An 18,286-nucleotide genomic window follows, 5' to 3' on the forward strand; every position below is an offset into this window, starting at 1 on the left:
TGTTATTTTTTTTTATCATGATGATTTGAAAGCATGCTTAATGAGTTTATATTTTGAACTTATGCATGATAGTTTTTGCGATCTTTTGAAAGTTCTTTTTTTTGTGTTAATGAATGATGCATGGATTTGAAAGAAAAGAACTTACATGTATGAAATCAATCAATAAGTTGAAACAAAAGGAGGAAAGCATTTTTCTTGAAAATTTCTTTTTTCTTATCTTATCGATTTTTCATTAAGAGACCAATAAAATTATTTATGCCATTTTGAATCTCTTGAAAGAAATGTTAAGATTTTGATGATTTTAACGATTTGAATTTAAATGAGTTTTATCAAAATCATGATCTTGATTTCTTAGAATTACATGATTTTTTTTAATCAAGATCTCTTCTTTGTACTCCTATAATTTTTTTTTGGTATTTTAATTAAGAGGGGATTTAATGTATGAATAATGTCTTTTGGTACTTATATGATCTTATCTCTCATGACTTGATTTATTTTTGTATAACCCCTTATATTTATCACCCAATTAATTCTTCTTGATAAGATGAAATGAATGTGATGAAATGAAATTATGCAAGAAATACTCTTGATATTGTTTTGATGCTCTAAAATAATATAAAATTTGTTAGCTTATGAGTATCATGTATGATATGATCATAATGATGTTTGATTTATTTCTTTGGATATCATGCATTAAAAATGAAATGTAAGGTTTTGAAATTGTGTATGTTTTAATTTGAAACTATTATGATGCACAAACATATTGAAAAAAAGATTGATACTTCAACTTTACCATGATTTGAAAATTAATGTAAAGGGAAAAGAATTACAATATTGTATTCTTCCCTTCTTTTTGACAAAGACAAAGGGGGAGAAATACTGCTAGCTCAAACATTGCAAAGGAAGCAAATATTTGCTAGCTTACATATTGCAAGGAGAAGAACTTGCTATCTTGAACATCACCAAGAAGTGCTATCTTGCGTATCTCAAGAAGTAAAAAATGTTAACTTGCACATCTAGCAAAATCTACAAACTTGTATATTTCAAGAAGCAAGAGTTGCTTTATTGAATATTTCAAAATTGCTAGCTTGCATATTTTAAAATATTATAAAATTATTGCTAACTTGCATGATTATAAATATGGAGATTATGTTTATTAAATGATTTAAACTTGTATGTCTAAATACATGAAAGGTACACTTCTTCTTTTTGTTGATGACAAAGGGGGAGAAGTATGATCATGTAATGGATGATAATGTGTTGCAAATATTCATGATTGAATTGGCAATGACTTGAATTCAGCTTGAATTCAAGGTTCTATCAATATGGCATATTAATAGGGGGAGTTTGTTTAAATTCCGGGAGTTAATTTTAAATCCGTCATCAATTGGTTATCATCATCAAAAAGGGGGAGATTATTGAATCTCAGATTTTAAAGATGAAACCAATTAATTGTTGAATCTTGTATTTTGATGATGAAACCACTTGATATATGTTTATGATTTAATTTGTGTTTTGAGTGACGCAGGATGCTTTGATTAGGATGAGACAATTAAAACAAGAAAAATCATGTTGTGCCGAAGGAACATGTCAGAAGATTAGACGTCGGGTCGGTGGATCGGTCGACGTATCGACAGAAGACTTTGGACCATGGACTCGAGCATCGAGCCAAGAAGAGCGGGTATTGTGCCAAGGATATCGGAGTTGTGGAGTCAATTGGTCGATTGGGCAATAGGCCGTAGGAGAGGATGATGTGCCGAAGAATTGGACGAAGCGTCGAGGGACCAATGATATGCCGGACAACTTGGTTAATTGCTTATGATTAATTGTCTTGATCGAAGTTTTATTTTACATGTGCAGGATCAACTACGATGGAAGTAAGACATGCAGCAGGAGTTGTGCCGAAGTCAAGACTATGATCACGTTGGGGGTTTGAGAGTTCGACAGAAGTCCGGACGGTCATCGGAGATTCTACGAGAACAAATCCGAGAAGTCTAGGAGCTTGCCAAGAAGCTCGTCGGAACTTGCCAAATGGATCGTCGCAAGTCCAAGAGTTTGTCGGAAGTCCACCGGAGCATCGCCGAAGGTTCGTCGGAAGAAGCGATTAATGCACCGGAGCAAGTTGTAGTAAATGTCTTAAGAAATATCATAGTTAGCATGTAGATTAAGTTAGGAATGGGAGGTGATCCCATTAACTTAATCTGGGGGCAATTGGGCCTTTGATAGACCTAAATTGGGCCGAATGGATCAACCCATTCGGACCAGAACTCCTACTAGGTGGTGGCACCGCCTAGGAGATGATCTCCCAGGAAAGCTAGGCAGTGCAACCGCCCAGGTTAGGCGGTGGCACCGCTTGGGCTCAGTCTCCAAGCGAGACTAGGCGGTGCAACCGCCCTAGTCAAGCGGTGGCACCGCTTGGGCTCAGTCTCCGAGTGAGACTGGGCATTGCAACCGCCCCTGTCAGGCGGTGGCACCACCAGAGCTCGATCTCCGAGCTCTGTCAGGCAGTTGTACTGCCCAATCAGGAGGTAGTACCGTCAGGACCCCAGAAATCCGAGAAAAAACACTTTTGAGCTCCAAATTCAAACTAGTTTAGGGCCTATATAAACCCACCCTTTCCTGCATGAAACAACAACCAAAAGCACCAAAAATCCAATCTTACTCTGTGATTTTTAGAGCTTAAAAGTGTTATAAAGGCTAGAAGTTCTCCTCCCTCTTTTCTTCCAAGTTTTGAGCTTTCAAGAGATAAGAGAAATTCTATAAGGGTTGTCTCCTAAGCCCGTCAAAAGGAGTGAAACTGTAAAAGGGTGGTTGGCCTTCGCCTATTGAAGGAAGGCCTCTAGTGGACATCGGTGACCTCGTCGGCGGAGGAAGCCAAAAGTGGATGTAGGTCAAGATTGACCGAACCACTCTTAATCTCGGTTTGCATTTATTTTCTATTCTCTGTCTTAACTGCAAACTGCCTCCATAGCTTTACTTTAACTGCACTTTGCCTAATCTAAGTTAAAGCAACTTCTGAATCGGCTTTCTTACCGAAATCGTCTTTATCGTACGAACATCGTTTTAAATCGTCGAAAGTTTTCCGCTGCACTAATTCACCCCCCCCCCCCTCTTAGTGCTCTTGATCCTAACAATTGGTATCAGAGCCTGGTATTTCTCATTTCGAATTTACACCCGAGAGAAATGGCTCTTCATGGCTTTCAAGAGGGCTTATCGGTTGTTCGTCCACCGTTGTTTAACGGATTGGACTACACTTATTGGAAAACTCGAATGAGAGTTTTCTTGATTTCTATGAATTTGGATTTATGAAATATTGTTGAAAACGATTTTCAACTTCCCTCTAAACTGATGAACGAATGGTCGGATTTGGAGAGGAAGTATTTTTCTTTAAACGCAAAGGCTATAAATGTCTTATTTTGCGCTTTGGACAAAAATGAGTTTAATCGGGTTTTTACGTGCGAAACGGCTTTTGATATTTTGCGAACACTTGAAATCACGCACGAGGGAACTAGTAGAGTCAAAGACTCGAAAGTTAATATTTTATTGCATAATTTTGAGCTTTTTCGAATGCAACCAAGCGAGACTATAGGTGACATGTACACTTGTTTCATGGATATCGTCAATAATCTAAGAGTTCTTGGTAAATCTTTTTCGAATTTTGATCTCGTAAGCAAAATCTTAAGATCCCTTCTAAAAGGGTGGGATCCTAAAATAACCGTAATACAAGAGATAATAAATTTAAATGATTTTTCATTAGAAGAATTAATCGGGTCATTAATGACCTATGAAATGACACTTTTGGAACATTTTGAACCCGATGAGCACTTGAACCACCTTCTAAAGAATATGAAGGATTTGGAACTCCGGACAAATGAATACCACTTGAGCAATGACTCAAGTGATTAGGATAATGATGAACTTGAACTTCGAACACTAAATCTTAATAAGTTTATTAAACAAAAATCTAAAATAAATAATAAACTTGAACGGAGGAAGAGACCAAAGAAGAGGAAGGCAACCAAGGATGAATCAAGAACTTCCAAAGGTGAAACGGCGAATTGGGCTTTGACGGGCTTCGACTACAAGGTAAGTAAATCAACTCTATTGAATTATTTTGAAATTACTTGAAGTTTTTCATGAGTGCTTAATATAGATAGTAGGAATAGGAAATAAAAAATTATTTTTTAAAAATTATATCATGTTTTTCTTTTTAGCATCATTGAAAAATTAAAAATTTGATCATGAAAAGTATATTGCTAAGGTTTCATGCATGTTATGTTTTGAAATGTTGAATGATGTATGCAACATTAGGGATGATAATTATATGATATGTGATAATACTTAGGATTAATCCATGCATGTGTATCTTGATGATTTTATGTCATGCATGTGATTTTGACATAAATATTGATTTGAAACTCTCATTTTAGATTAATATGTTTTTGGTCTAATCGTTTTTATGACAAATTAAGATGACATTCTCATGACATATTAAGATGACATAGTGCATGTACGTCTATAAATGAGTTTGGTGCCACCGCCTAGGCCAATTTAGCTAACTAGTTGGGCTCCAAACTTGGCCCAAACTAGTCCGAACTCGGGCCCAATTGGCCCCTACTTGGGTTATAGGATTAACACCTAATCCTAACCCTAATTAACGTGCTAACTACGAATTTAAAGACATTTTCTAAGCTATTACAAAGTCCATAAGTCAAGACTTCTTCCAGCAAGCTTTCGACGAACTTCCAATGGTCTTCCGATAAACTCTCGGAAACCATTCTGCGGACTCCCGGCAAGCTCCTAGACTTCACGATTTGATCTTGGTGAGTTCCAACGAGCTTCTTCGGCAAGCTCCGATCTTTCTCAGCGAGCTTCGCGAACTTCCAACAAACCTTCTGGCGAGCTTCCGAAAAACCCTTCGGCAAGCTCCCTACTCATTCTCGGCTAGTTCCGGCAGCATTCCCGACGAACCTTCGGACTTCCGTCGAACTCTCGAACTCGCAACAAATCCTTTGCGCTTGACTCTGACACTTTGTTTCGCTTTATGTCTTCGTCGTTATCGTAGTAAATCCTGCACACACAAGCCAAAACTCTACTCCAATCTAGACAATTATTACAACGCGAATTGACATTCTGTTGCCCGGCACGTTATTGGTTAGCGCTTCGTCCGATTCTTCAACGCATCGTCCTCTCTTGCGGCTTGTTGCCCAATCGGCGGTTGACCTCCGCAACCCTGATATCCTTGGCGCAATTCCGCTCTTGGCCCGATGCCCGACGTCTGAAGTCTTCTGCCATCCAATATCCTAACGTGTTCTCCTCTGGCGCAATGTCAATTCCTCCTACGTTAACTGTCTAATCCTGATCGAGTAGACCTGCATCACTCAAAATGCAGTTTAAATTATAAATACATATCAAGTGGTTTCTTCATCAAAATACGAGATTCAACAATGTCCCCCTTTTTGATGATGACAACCACTTGATGACGGAGTTAACCTTAACTCCCGGAGTTTAAACAAACTCCCCCTATCAATATGCCATATTGATAGAACCTTGAATTCAAACAGAATTCAAGTCATTGCAATATTCATCATGAATACTTGCAACACATTATCATGAACATATGCATAAACTTATGCATCACATGTCATGTCATCAACATACTTCTCCCCCTTTGTCATCAATAAAAAGGAGAAGTATCACAATCAAGTGTTTGTTATATGGGTTCAACTCATTGCATGAAAAACATAATATTAAATTTTTATTATCATGCAATCTAGCAATTTTGAGATGTTCAAGAAAGCAACTCTTGCTTTTTGAAATATGAAAGTTTTATAAGCTAGCAAATTCAAATATATGCAAGTTGGCATATTTGCTTTTCTTGAGATAGGCACGATAGCACATTTTTACATTTTCTTGATGTTTCAAGCTAGCAATTCTCGGTGATGTTCAAGATAGCAATTTCTTCTCTTTTGAGAAGTGCAATTTTTGCTTTCTTCTTAAATTGTGCAAGCTAGCTATCTCCCCCTTAGTCATTGTAAAAAAGAAGGGAAGATTCTTTTTAAAGAAGGGAAGACCCTTTATGTCAATTTCTAAATCATGACAAAGGTGAGTAATTATTCTTATTTAAAAATTCTATAATTGAGATAAACCTTGAATTCAAATTAAGGCAATATTAATTATGATTCACATTATATGTAATACATCACATAAAAAGCATAAGTATTGCATGCATCATTTTAGCAACAAATCGTAGCATTTCATCACATGACAAGATATCAGCAAGTAAAATTACGATGCAAGTTCTTGATATTTTAATATGATGCAAACATGGCATATGGCAATCATAGCATTTCGATTATCAATTTACTATATATTTCGATGCAAGCTTCTTTTGATATCTTAACATAATTCAAATTCAAATATGACACTTATAGCATTAATTCATATATTTATCATTCAAATATGGCACTCATAGTATCAATTCATATATTTCTCCCCCTTTGTCATTGCCGAAAAGAAGGGAGAAATCAATGGCCAAAAGATTTTAATCATTATACAAGCCAACTTACAAAATCATGTCATAATATCAAGAAAATTCAAGAAGAACATGATTCATTCAATAAATCCTTTTAATAGAGCAAAAGAATTATACAACCAAGGATCATGATTAAAATATATCAATATTATAGATCAAGTCATGATTCGTGATTCATCATAAAGTAAATTAATTTTCAGTCATCTCACAAGGCTTTTAAAGAATTTTTGAAACATAGGAGAATGATTAATTTAAGCATGCAATGTTTCAATCAAATTCAAGTCATGAATACCAATACTTTCATATTGTGAGTATCAATTCATGAATACCAAAAGATATTATTTGTGATTCTAATTTTGCAAGATCAAGATTATGATTTAGATAAAACTCATTCAAATCAAATTGTTAACTTGCAATTCATAATCAAGTCATCAAAATCAATTTCGAGATTCACAAAATATCATGAAATCATTAATTTTGATCAGATGGGAAAAGCATTTTTTAAGTGATTCTTTTTCATCTAAGCATGCCTTAGTCATTATATGCCAAATCAAGATAAGCATGAAAGTTCAAGACGTAAAGGCAAAATCTTATAAAACAACTTATCAAGCAAGATTTTAAACATCTATTTTCAAGCTAGAGTAAGTCAAGGATTCAATTATCTCATGTCATGAATTCCAATAGGCATCTCAAATTATCAACATCACATTAAAAAGATATTTCAAAAAGACATATCGATAAGTGATTCATTTGTATCATTTCATTTTCGGAAGATTCTCCTTTTTGGTAAATAAATCTAGGAGAACAAAATGAATTAAGGGAGATATAATATGATTGAGCATTGAACATGATTCATATTAAAAATGTGTCTCATGTCATAAGTATGAATCAAGCATTTGTGAAATCCGAAATCATCCTCAAAATCACATTCAATAAATTCATACATGACAAGCATAGATTTATTGAAAAGTCGATAGAGGATCATATTTTATTTTTATAAATTTCTATTCATGTGATTTGCTTCTTATAAGCATGCCTTTACCTTTAATAAAACAAGTGTCAACATTTAAGACGGAAGGGTAAATTTCGTAAAACAAATCATCAAGCATGATTCCATGATAACATCCTTTTAATATCTTGATATTTATCATCAAGTATGATTTCAAAAAGTATGTTAAAGAGAAATCATTAAGACCAAATGCATGATACACTCATTTATTTTTAAAATATTCATTATGTTTATTTTCATGAGATTCACAAGATTGGTAAAATAAATTCATTAATCTCAATAGGATAGAAAATTATTTCCATTTCATACAATTGATTTTATGTGAGGGTGAGTCTTTTTGTGAAAACATGTATCATCATTTAAAGTCAAAACATAAGTTTCGTCATAAAGCCGTAAAGAACAAACACATAAAAAATAAAACATCATTATATCACATCTTTCATCAAAAGACTATCAAGAAATTCATACATAAATGTACATGCACTATGTCATCTTAATATGTCATGAGAATGTCATCTTAATTCGTCATAAAAATGATTCAACCAAAAACATGTTAATCCAAAATGAGAGTTTCAAATCAACATTTACTTCAAAAACTCATGCATGACATGAAATCATCAAAATACACATGCATGGATTAATCCTAAGCATTATCACATATCATATAACTATCATCCATAATGTTGCATACATCATTCAACATTTCAAAACATAACATGCATGAAACCTTAGCAATATACTTTTCATGATCAAAATTTTAATTTTTTTCAAAGATGCTAAAAAGAAAAACATGATATAATTTTTGAAAAACAATTTTTTATTTCCTATTCCTACTATCTAAATTAAGAACTCATGAAAAACTTCAAGTAATTTCAAAATAATTCAAGAGAGTTGAGTTACTTACCTTGTAGTCGAAGCTCGTCAAAGCCCAATTCGCCGTTTCACCTTTGGAAGTTTTTGATTCATCCTTGGTTGCCTTCCTCTTCTTTGGCCTCTTCCTCCATTCAAGTTCATTGTTTATTTTAGATTTTTGTTTAATAAACTTATTAAGATTTAGTGTTCGAAGTTCAAGTTCATCATTGTCCTCATCACTTGAGTCATCACTCAAGTGGTATTCATTTGTCCGGGGTTCCAAATCCTTCCTGTTCTTTGGAAGGTGATTTTGTTCATCATGTGCATTGTGCACCATTTCATATGTCATCAACGAACCAATTAGTTCTTCAAGTGGTAAGTTGTTTAGGTTTTTAGCTTCTTGTATTGCAGTTACTTTTGAATCTCACTTCTTAGAAAGAGAACGCAAAATCTTGTTAACGAGTTCAAAATCCGAAAAATATTTGCCAAGAGCTCTTAGATTATTGACGACATCCGTGAAACAGGTGTACATGTCGCCTATAGTTTCGCTTGGTTGCATTCGAAAAAGCTCAAAATCATGCAATAAAATGTTAATTTTCGAATCTTTAACTCTAGAAGTGCCTTCGTGTGTGATTTCAAGAGTGTGCCATATGTCGAAAGCCGTTTCACACAAAGAAACCCAATTGAACTCATTTTTGTCTAAAGCGGAAAATAAGGCATTCATAGCCTTTGCGTTTAAAGAAAAATACTTCTTCTCTAAATCCGACTATTCGATCATCGGTTTAGAGGGAAGTTAAAAACCATTTTCAACAATATTCCATAAATCCAAATTCATAGAAATCAAGAAAACTCTCATTCGAGTTTTCCAATAAGTGTAGTCCAATCCGTTAAACAACGGTGGACGAACAACCGAAAAGCCCTCTTGAAAGCCATGAAGAGCCATTTCTCCCAGATGTAAATCTAAAATGAGAAATACCGGGCTCTGATACCAATTGTTAGGATCGGAGCGGCACTAAGAGGGGGGAGTGAATTAGTGCAGCGGAGTAAAACGTCGGTTTTGACAAATCTTTCATACGATAAAAATCGACTCGGAAGTGCTTAACTTGAAAGGGCATTCGCAAAGTTGTGCAGCAAAGGTAATGAGGAAATAAAGCAAGTAAGAAGGTTTTCAGTAATGTAAATAGCAGTAATGAAATGCAAACCAGAGATTATGCTGATTTTATAGTGGTTCGGTCAAATGACCTACATCCACTTGCGAGGCCCCTCTTTGATGAGGCTCCCACCTTCCACTAGCAAATCTCTTGAAGGGGAAGGGTAACCCCTCTTACAACTTTTTACAAGCGGTTCACTCTCTTACAGATTTTCAGCAAGAAAGAAGGAGGTGAACACTAGCAAATTGAAAACAAGACTAGCTAAGACTTTTCTAAGACCTTTCTCTCAATCAATTGCTTCTCAAAAAGTTGTTATCTCAGCTGAGATTTGAGGGGTATTTATAGGCCTCAAGAGGATTCAAATTTGGGCCCCAAAATTTGAATTCTCTTTGGTTCCCGATGCTGGCGGTGCCACCGCCTGTCAGTGTCTGAAACTGACAGTGGACTGACGGTGCCACCGCCTAGGCCAATTCAGCTCACTGGTTGGGCTCCAAACTTGGCACAAACCAGTCCGAACTCGGGCCCAATTGGCCCCTACTTGGGTTATAGGATTAACACCTAATCCTAACCCTAATTAACGTGCTAACTACAAATTTAAAGACATTTTCTAAGCTATTACAAAGTCCGTAAGTCAAGACTTCTTCCGGCGAGCTTCCGATGAACTTCCGACGGTCTTCCGATAAGCTCTCAGAAACCATTCTATGGACTCCTAGCAAGCTCCTAGACTTCACGATTTGATCTTGGCGAGTTCCAACGAGCTTCTTCGGCAAGCTCCGATCTTTCTCGGCGAGCTCCATGAACTTCCAACGAACCTTCTGGCGAGCTTCCGAAAAACCCTTCGGAAGCTCCCTACTCATTCTCGGCTAGTTCCGGCAGCATTCCCGACGAACTTTCGGACTTCCGTCGAACTCTCGAACTCGCAACAAATCCTTTGCGCTTGAATCCGACACTTTGTTTCGCTTTATGTCTTCGCCGTTATCGTAGTTAATCCTGCACACACAAGCCAAAACTCTACTCCGATCTAGACAATTTTTACAACGCGAATTGACATTCTGTTGCCCAGCACGTTATTGGTTAGCGCTTCGTCCGATTCTTCAACGCATCGTCCTCTTTTGCGGCTTGTTCCCCAATCGGCGGTTGACCTCCGCAATCCCGATATCCTTGGCGCAATTCCGCTCTTGGCTCGATGCCCGACGTTCGAAGTCTTCTACCATCCAATATCCTAACGTGATCTCCTCCGGTGCAACGTCATTTCCTCCTGCGTTAACTGTCTAATCCTAATCGAGTAGACCTGCATCACTCAAAATGCAGTTTAAATTATAAACACATATCAAGTGGTTTCATCATCAAAATACGAGATTCAACAATGTGATGATTAAAAATTAATTTGCTTTATGATGAATCACAAATCATGACTTGATCTATGATATTGATATATTTCAATCATGATCCTTGGTTGTATAATTCTTTTGCTCTATTAAAAAGATTTATCAAATGAATCATGTACTTCTTGAATTTTCTTGATATCATGACATGATTTTGTAATATGGCTTGTATAATGATTAAATTTTTTAGCCATTGTTTTCTCCCTTCTTTTCGATAATGATTAAGGGGGAGTTAGTTTATTAGCCTGGATATTTCAAAGGAAGGAAAATTTGCTAGCTTGATCATTTCATTGAAAGAACTTGCTATCATGAACACTACCAATGAATTGCAAATCTTGCAATATAAAGAGCAGCAAAGAATTGCTATCTTGAAAAAAGCAAAAAATATAAAACTTAGAAAACTTGCAATATAATTGCTCTTGCCATGCTTTGTATCAAAAATAGGTTGATATCCTTAAAAGCATCACATTAAATTTTTTAGTGTATCGCAATGTATCACATGTATCGCAAATTAAAAATTTTGAGACTATTATCATATCATGTTTAACAATTGATGTCTTTTATGAAATGATTTCTTTGCATTGTTGTCTTGTATATATCATGTGATAATTGAAATATTGATTGATGCAAATTCATAGTTTATGTAAAAGTCTAAATCATTGGTTCCTCTCCTTCTTTTCGGCAATGACATAGGGGGAGAAAGATTGCTAGCTCAAGGCAAATGCTGGCTAGCTTGTACTCTTCCCTTCTTTTTGACAAAATCAAAGGGGAGAAAGCTTTTGCTAGTCAGAACATGCAAAGAAAAGCAATGTGCAATCTTGCACAAGAAGCAAGTGTTGAATTACCATGATTGAACCTAAGAATCTTGCTATGCTTTTGTGCTTATATGTTGTGATGAAAAGCTAGCTTGTATGTAGTAAAACTTACATATCGTAAAAATTACTAGCTTGTAGTCTAAAGAGAAGCAAACAGTTGCTATCTCAAGAAAAGCTAAACACGCTAAACTTGCACTTTGCAACGGAAGCAAAATTGCGAGCTCAAACATTGCAAAGGAAGCAAAAATTTGCTAGCTTGCAACTTGCATATTTCAAGAAGCAAGAGTTGCCTTCTTGAACATCTCTAATTTGCTAGCTTGCATGATGTAGAAGTTGCTATCTCAAAAGAAGCAAAAGTGCTATCTTGTATGTTGTAAAACTTGCATATCTAAAACTTGATAGCTTGAATATTCTAAGCATGATGTAACACTTGCTAAATTTTCTAGCTTCAAAACTGCATGATGATAAAACCTGATATTATATTTTTCATGCAATGAGTTGAACTTATATTACAAACACAAGAATAGTTATACTTCTCCTTTTTGTTGATGACAAAGTGGGAGAAGTATGTTGATGACATGACATGTTATGCATAAGTTTATGATGACATTTTGCTTGGATTTTTTAATCTAAGAGTTTCTATCAATATGGCATATTGATAGGGGGAGTTTGTTTAAACTCTGGGAGTTAAGGTTAACTCCGTCATCAAGTGGTTATCATTATCAAAAAGGGAGAGATTGTTAAATCTCGTATTTTGATAATGAAACCACTTGATATATGTTTATGATTTAATCTGCGTTTTGAGTGATGCAGGATGCTTCGATCAGGATGAGACAATTAAAGCAGGAAAAATCATGTTATGCCGAAGGAACATGTCAGAAGATTGGACGTCAGGCCGGTGGATCGGTCGACGTGTCGATAGAAGGCTTCGGGCCGTAGACTCGGGCATCGGGCCAAGAAGAGCGGGTATTGTGCCAAGTATATTGGAGTTGTGCAGTCAATTGGCCGATTGGGCAATAGGCCACAGGAGAGGATGATGCATCGAAGAATCGGACGAAGCTTCGAGGGACCAATGACATGCCAGACAACTTGGTTAATTGCTTAGGATTAATTGTCTCGATCAAAGTTTTGTTTTACATGTGCAGGATTAACTATGATGGAAGTAAGACATGCAGCAGGAGTTGCGCCAGAGTCAAGATTATGATCACGTTGGGGGTTCGAGAGTTCGATGGAAGTCCAGACGATCGTCGGATGTTCTACGGGAACAAATCCGAGAAGTCCAGGAGCTTGCTAAAGAAGCTCATCGGAACTCGCCAAGTGGATCGTCACAACTCCAGGAGTTTGCTGGAAGTCCGCTGGAGCATCGCTGAAGGTTCGTCGGATGTTCATCGGAAGTTCATCGAAAGTTCGTCGGAAGCTCGCTGGAAGAAGCGATTGACGCACCGGAGCAAGTTGCAGTAAATGTCTTAAGAAATATCGTAGTTAGCATGTAGATTAAGTTAGGAATGAGAGGTGATCCCATTAACTTAATCTGGGGGCAATTGGGCCCTTGATAGACCCAAATTGGACCGAATGGATCAACCCATTCAGATCAGAATTCCTGCTAGGCGATGGCACCACCCAGGAGATGGTCTCCTAGGAAAGCTGGGCAGTGCAACTGCCCAAGTTAGGCGGTGGCACCGCTTGGGCTCAGTCTTCGAGTAAGACTAGGCAGTGCAACCGCCCTAGTCAGGTAGTGCAACCGCCCTAGTCAAGCGGTGGCACCGCTTGGGCTCAGTCTCCGAGCGAGACTGGGTGGTGCAACCGCCCCTGTCAGGTGGTGGCACCACCAGAGCTCAGTCTCCAAGCTCTCACAGGCAGTTGTATCGCCCCAGTCAAGAGGTAGTACCGTCAGGACCCTGGAAATCTGGGAAAAGACACTTTTGAGCTCTAAATTCAAACCAGTTTGGGGCCTATATAAACCCCACCCTTTCTTGCATGAAAGGGCAACCAAAAGCACTGAAAACCCAATCTTTCTCTGTGATTTTTAGAGCTTAAAAGTATTGTAAAGGCTAGAAGTTCTCCTCCCTCTTTTCTTCCAAGTTTTGAGCTTTCAAGAGAGGAGATAAATTATGTAAGGGTTGTCTCCTAAGCCCGTCAAAAGGAGTGAAACTGTAAAAGGGTGGTTGGCCTTCGCTGTTAGGACTCTAGCTAGGAGAGTCCTAATTGAGAGGGACATTCATATAAAACCTACCTAAGCTGACCCCTATTAAAGAGGTGAAGAGGCCGGCTAGGGTTAGGAGGTTGTTTCTTAGAGAAGAATAAAGAGTTGTAAAGGAATAGGAGTCTTGAGTAGGAGTCCTATTAGGAGTTAGGGTTTAGAAGCCCTATAAATAGTCATGTATTTCTTCTCTTTTCATAAACAATAGATGAATCTTTTCTGCAGCCTTTGAGCAGCAACTCCAAGGGAGGAACCCCTATAGAGTTCCAAGGAGGCCGATCCCCTAAAGAGATCAACCCCAAGTTTAGAATCTGCAAGGGTTCTAACACCTGGTATCAGAGCAGCGTTCTTGGCATCTCGCTGCCCTTCCACAGCCATCCATCAACCCTCCACAACCATCCAAAGCAATTCCCATAATTGCTTAAAAGATCATCGCCGAATTCCGCATCATCTCCACCACCGCGGATCATCCTTTGATCTCTCCGTGAATTGCAACAGGTTCTGGTTTCCTACCTTACTGCTGCTGCAATTTAGTTATCCTTATTTGAAAATCCAAAAAAAAAAAATTGTTCCTATATTGCTGTATAAACTTTTCGTCACAAAGTTTTCATCTCTACGACGAAAGATATATTGCAGAATTCCAGCCGCATAGTACCATCTATTTGATCTTGCTACTATGCTTTTTCTATCCAAATTTCTATGAAATTTTTATGATATCTTTGACACTTCCTAACAGTAGATTTCCCTTTGGTTTCATCGAAAAATTCTCAATATAAACTCCTAATCTTTTATGTCCACTCTGCTGCACTTGAAAATCTATGCTGTAGAAAATTTCAGCCGTATATTGTTGCCTTAACCCATCTATTTGCAATCTTTTTTGAATGAAATTTCTTATACACTTCATAGATCATCTTGGCTTCTATCTAAGATTGATCTATTGAGAAATTCATCTCTAAAAATGATTTTGTGTTGCTGCAAATTTTCATCGTAGATCGCTGAAATTTTTCGACGAGAATTCTGCAATCGCAACTTGCACCAATTTCCTTGCTGTTATACTGCCAAAAATTTCTTGATTAAATTAGGTATCCTTGCTGTCATATAAACTGTGATTTTACTATCAATTCCCTCCTCAATTCTCTCATGTTTTTGGTGAAAATTACGTCGAGAAATCGTTGTTTCTTCGACGATAATTCTACTCTTACAAGACAGCACATACTTGCTGTAACTTCCACGGATTTCTGTCAAACCTTTACTGCCATCTACCACAGATCCAAAACTTTCATCCACAGCCCTAAAATTCAGCCAAACCACACCCTCAAACTGCACCTAAAATAGCCACAAAACAAGCTTAAACCGCAGCCTACATCCACCAATCCACCAACCCTTTTAACCATCACTTCTCTCAACCTATACATACCTTTAACCCAACAACAAAAGAGAGATCTTAACATCATAGATTCGGGGGCATATACTATGGCATCTAAGGAGGCAATCAATGCTAAATTCGAAGCCTTGGAGGCGTGAATGAAGGATACGATTCGGACGCTCTTTACCGAACTTAGATTGGGCCGACCACTAAGCCCAAAGAAATCATATCAAGGAGAGAGCTTTGCCCAATCATACCAAGTCCGAAGAGATGACTTCCAAAGGAGGGGAGGCTCTATGACCAACCCCAACTATCCATGCATAAGAGTGGACTTCCCTAGATGGGAAGAAGGAGACCCGATTGGTTGGATCTCGCGCACGGAGCGATATTTTCGGTACCACAAAACTGCGGATGTATCTATGGTGAAAATTGCAGCTATATATCTTGAAGGGGATGCTATATAGTAGTTTGACTTGTTTGAACATACTTATGGAGTCCTTTCATGGCGATAATTCAAAGAAGGACTGCTGATTCGCTTCAGACTAACCGATTACGAGAATATTGATGGACAACTAACAAAGATCCGACAAACCTCCACCATTCAGGAGTACCAAACGAGGTTTGAAAGGTTATCTAATCAAACTCGTGATTGGTCTAAAAAATAGCTATTGAGGACCTTCATTGAGGGCTTGAAGCCAGAGATCCGAGGAGAAGTTAAAGCGCGACAACCATATACGCTTATGGCAGCCATCTCTTTCGCATGACATCAAGAGGAGCAATTGAACCATGAAGCTCGGAGGACTAGGGCCACTCCTCAACCAATAATATTGAAGCCCTCAGCCCCCCCTACTATCGACCAAGTCCCTACACCAAAGAGGTTAACAGGAGAAGAACTCCGGGAGCGATATGCGAAGGGGTTATGTTGGTATTGTGACGAGCCGTGGAGCCGTGAGCATCGCTGTAGTAAAGGGAGACTTCTTATGATTAAACCAATAGAAGAAGAGGTCATTGAACATCTAGAAGAGAGCCTTAAACATAACGAAGAAGATGCAGAAGAAGAGCCACAACCAACCAACGTTATAGTACACACACTAACTGGCTACTCAAACCCGCAAACGATGAAAGGGAGACTTCTTATGATTGAACCAATAGAAAAAGAGGTCATTGAACATTCAGAAGAGAACCTTGAACATAAAGAAGATGCAGAAGAAGAGCCACAACTGACTGACGTTACAGTACACGCACTAGCCGGCTACTCAAACCCGCAAACAATGAAAGTTGGAGGCCTTCTCAAACAACAACCGATCACTGTTCTCATCGACACGGGCAGTACTACTAACTTCCTAAATAGTAAGCTTGCTGTTCGGATAGCATTACCTATCGAGAATCGCTGCAGGTTTGATGTTAAGGTCACCGACGGACGGATTTTGAATTATGATCGTAGGCGCCCGCAGGAGAAACTATTGCTGTAGGACCAAGAGATAATTACAGATTTCTTCCTTCTCCCTCTTAACAATCATGAGGCCATGCTCAGAATTAAATGGTTGACGACATTAGGTGATATTTCCTAGAATTATATGAAACTAATTATGAAATTTTACAATAAGGAGAAACATGTGACATTGCACGGGAAACGTGGGGGCGACATAACAATGATTTGCACACAACAAATGGAGAAGGTTTTGCATAAAGCATGTAACGGCTTTTTGGTACAACTTGAGCAGCAAACTAAGGGAGAGCCAACAGAATTTGAAGATCCAAATCTACTTCCTTTGCTTGCTGAATTTTCAAATATATTTGACGAACCGCGCAACCTACCTCTTACCCATCGGCATGATCATTGTATAACGATTCTTCGAAGCAAATCTTCAGCAAATGCTCAGCCATATCAGTATCCACATCTCCAGAAGGATAAAATAGAAAGGATTGTAAAGGAGATACTCAAAATAGGAGTTATTTGGCCAAGTTGCAACCTCTACTCTTCACCGGTGCTACTTGTACGCAAGAAGGACGGAACAAGGAGAATATATGTTGATTACCGAGCTCTCAATGGCATAACCATCAAGGACAAATATCTTATTCCAATAGTAGATGAATTGCTAGATGAAAGGGAGCATAAATCTTCACAAAGCTGGATCTTTGATTCGGGTATCATCAAATACGAGCGTGCAAAGAAGACATACGGAAAACCACCTTTTGAACACACAACAACCACGAATTTTTGCTTTCTTCAACAAAAGGTGGAATATCTTGGGCATATCATATCAGAGGAAGGTGTGGCAGTGGACCCCTTCAAAATTGGAGTAATGCAAAACTGGCCGACCCCGAGAAACATAAAATTGCTACATGGCTTTCTGGGTTTAATAGGCTACTACCACAAGTTCATGAAAAACTCACTATGGAAAGATCAATGCACTACTTATTTTCTTACTGGAAAAAGATGTCTTCCAATGGTCAGATAGAGCCTGTGCTTACTTCGACAAACTTAAGGCAGCTATGACGACGACGCCGGTGCTAACACTACAAGATTTCAACCGACCCTTCATTATTAAGGCCGACGCATCTGGAGTCAGAATTGGAGCCATTCTCATGCAAGATGGTCAACCACTCGCATATACTAGCAAGACATTATCTCCCTCCCATCAAAATAAGTCAATATATGATAAGGAGATGCTTGCCATTGTGCGTGCAGCAACGAGGTGGAGACTCTACTTGATTGGTCGGCGATTTCAAATTAAAACCAACCATAAAAGCCTCAAGTACTTTTTGGAATGAAATATATCATCCCCTGAGCAGCAAAAATGGGTAACAAAACTTCTTGGATTTGATTATGAAATAACTTACAAAAAGGCGAAAGAGAATATTCTTGCAGATGCGCTTTTGCAGCTACCCGAGCAAGCTGAAGTTTCGGCCGTTTCACTTCCGACCAGTGACTTCCTTGAGGATATTAAGATGGAATGGCAGGAAGATTCA

The sequence above is a fragment of the Musa acuminata genome, chromosome BXJ2-2 (assembly GCF_036884655.1).
Source record: "Musa acuminata AAA Group cultivar baxijiao chromosome BXJ2-2, Cavendish_Baxijiao_AAA, whole genome shotgun sequence".
NCBI classification, from domain to species: domain Eukaryota; kingdom Viridiplantae; phylum Streptophyta; class Magnoliopsida; order Zingiberales; family Musaceae; genus Musa; species Musa acuminata.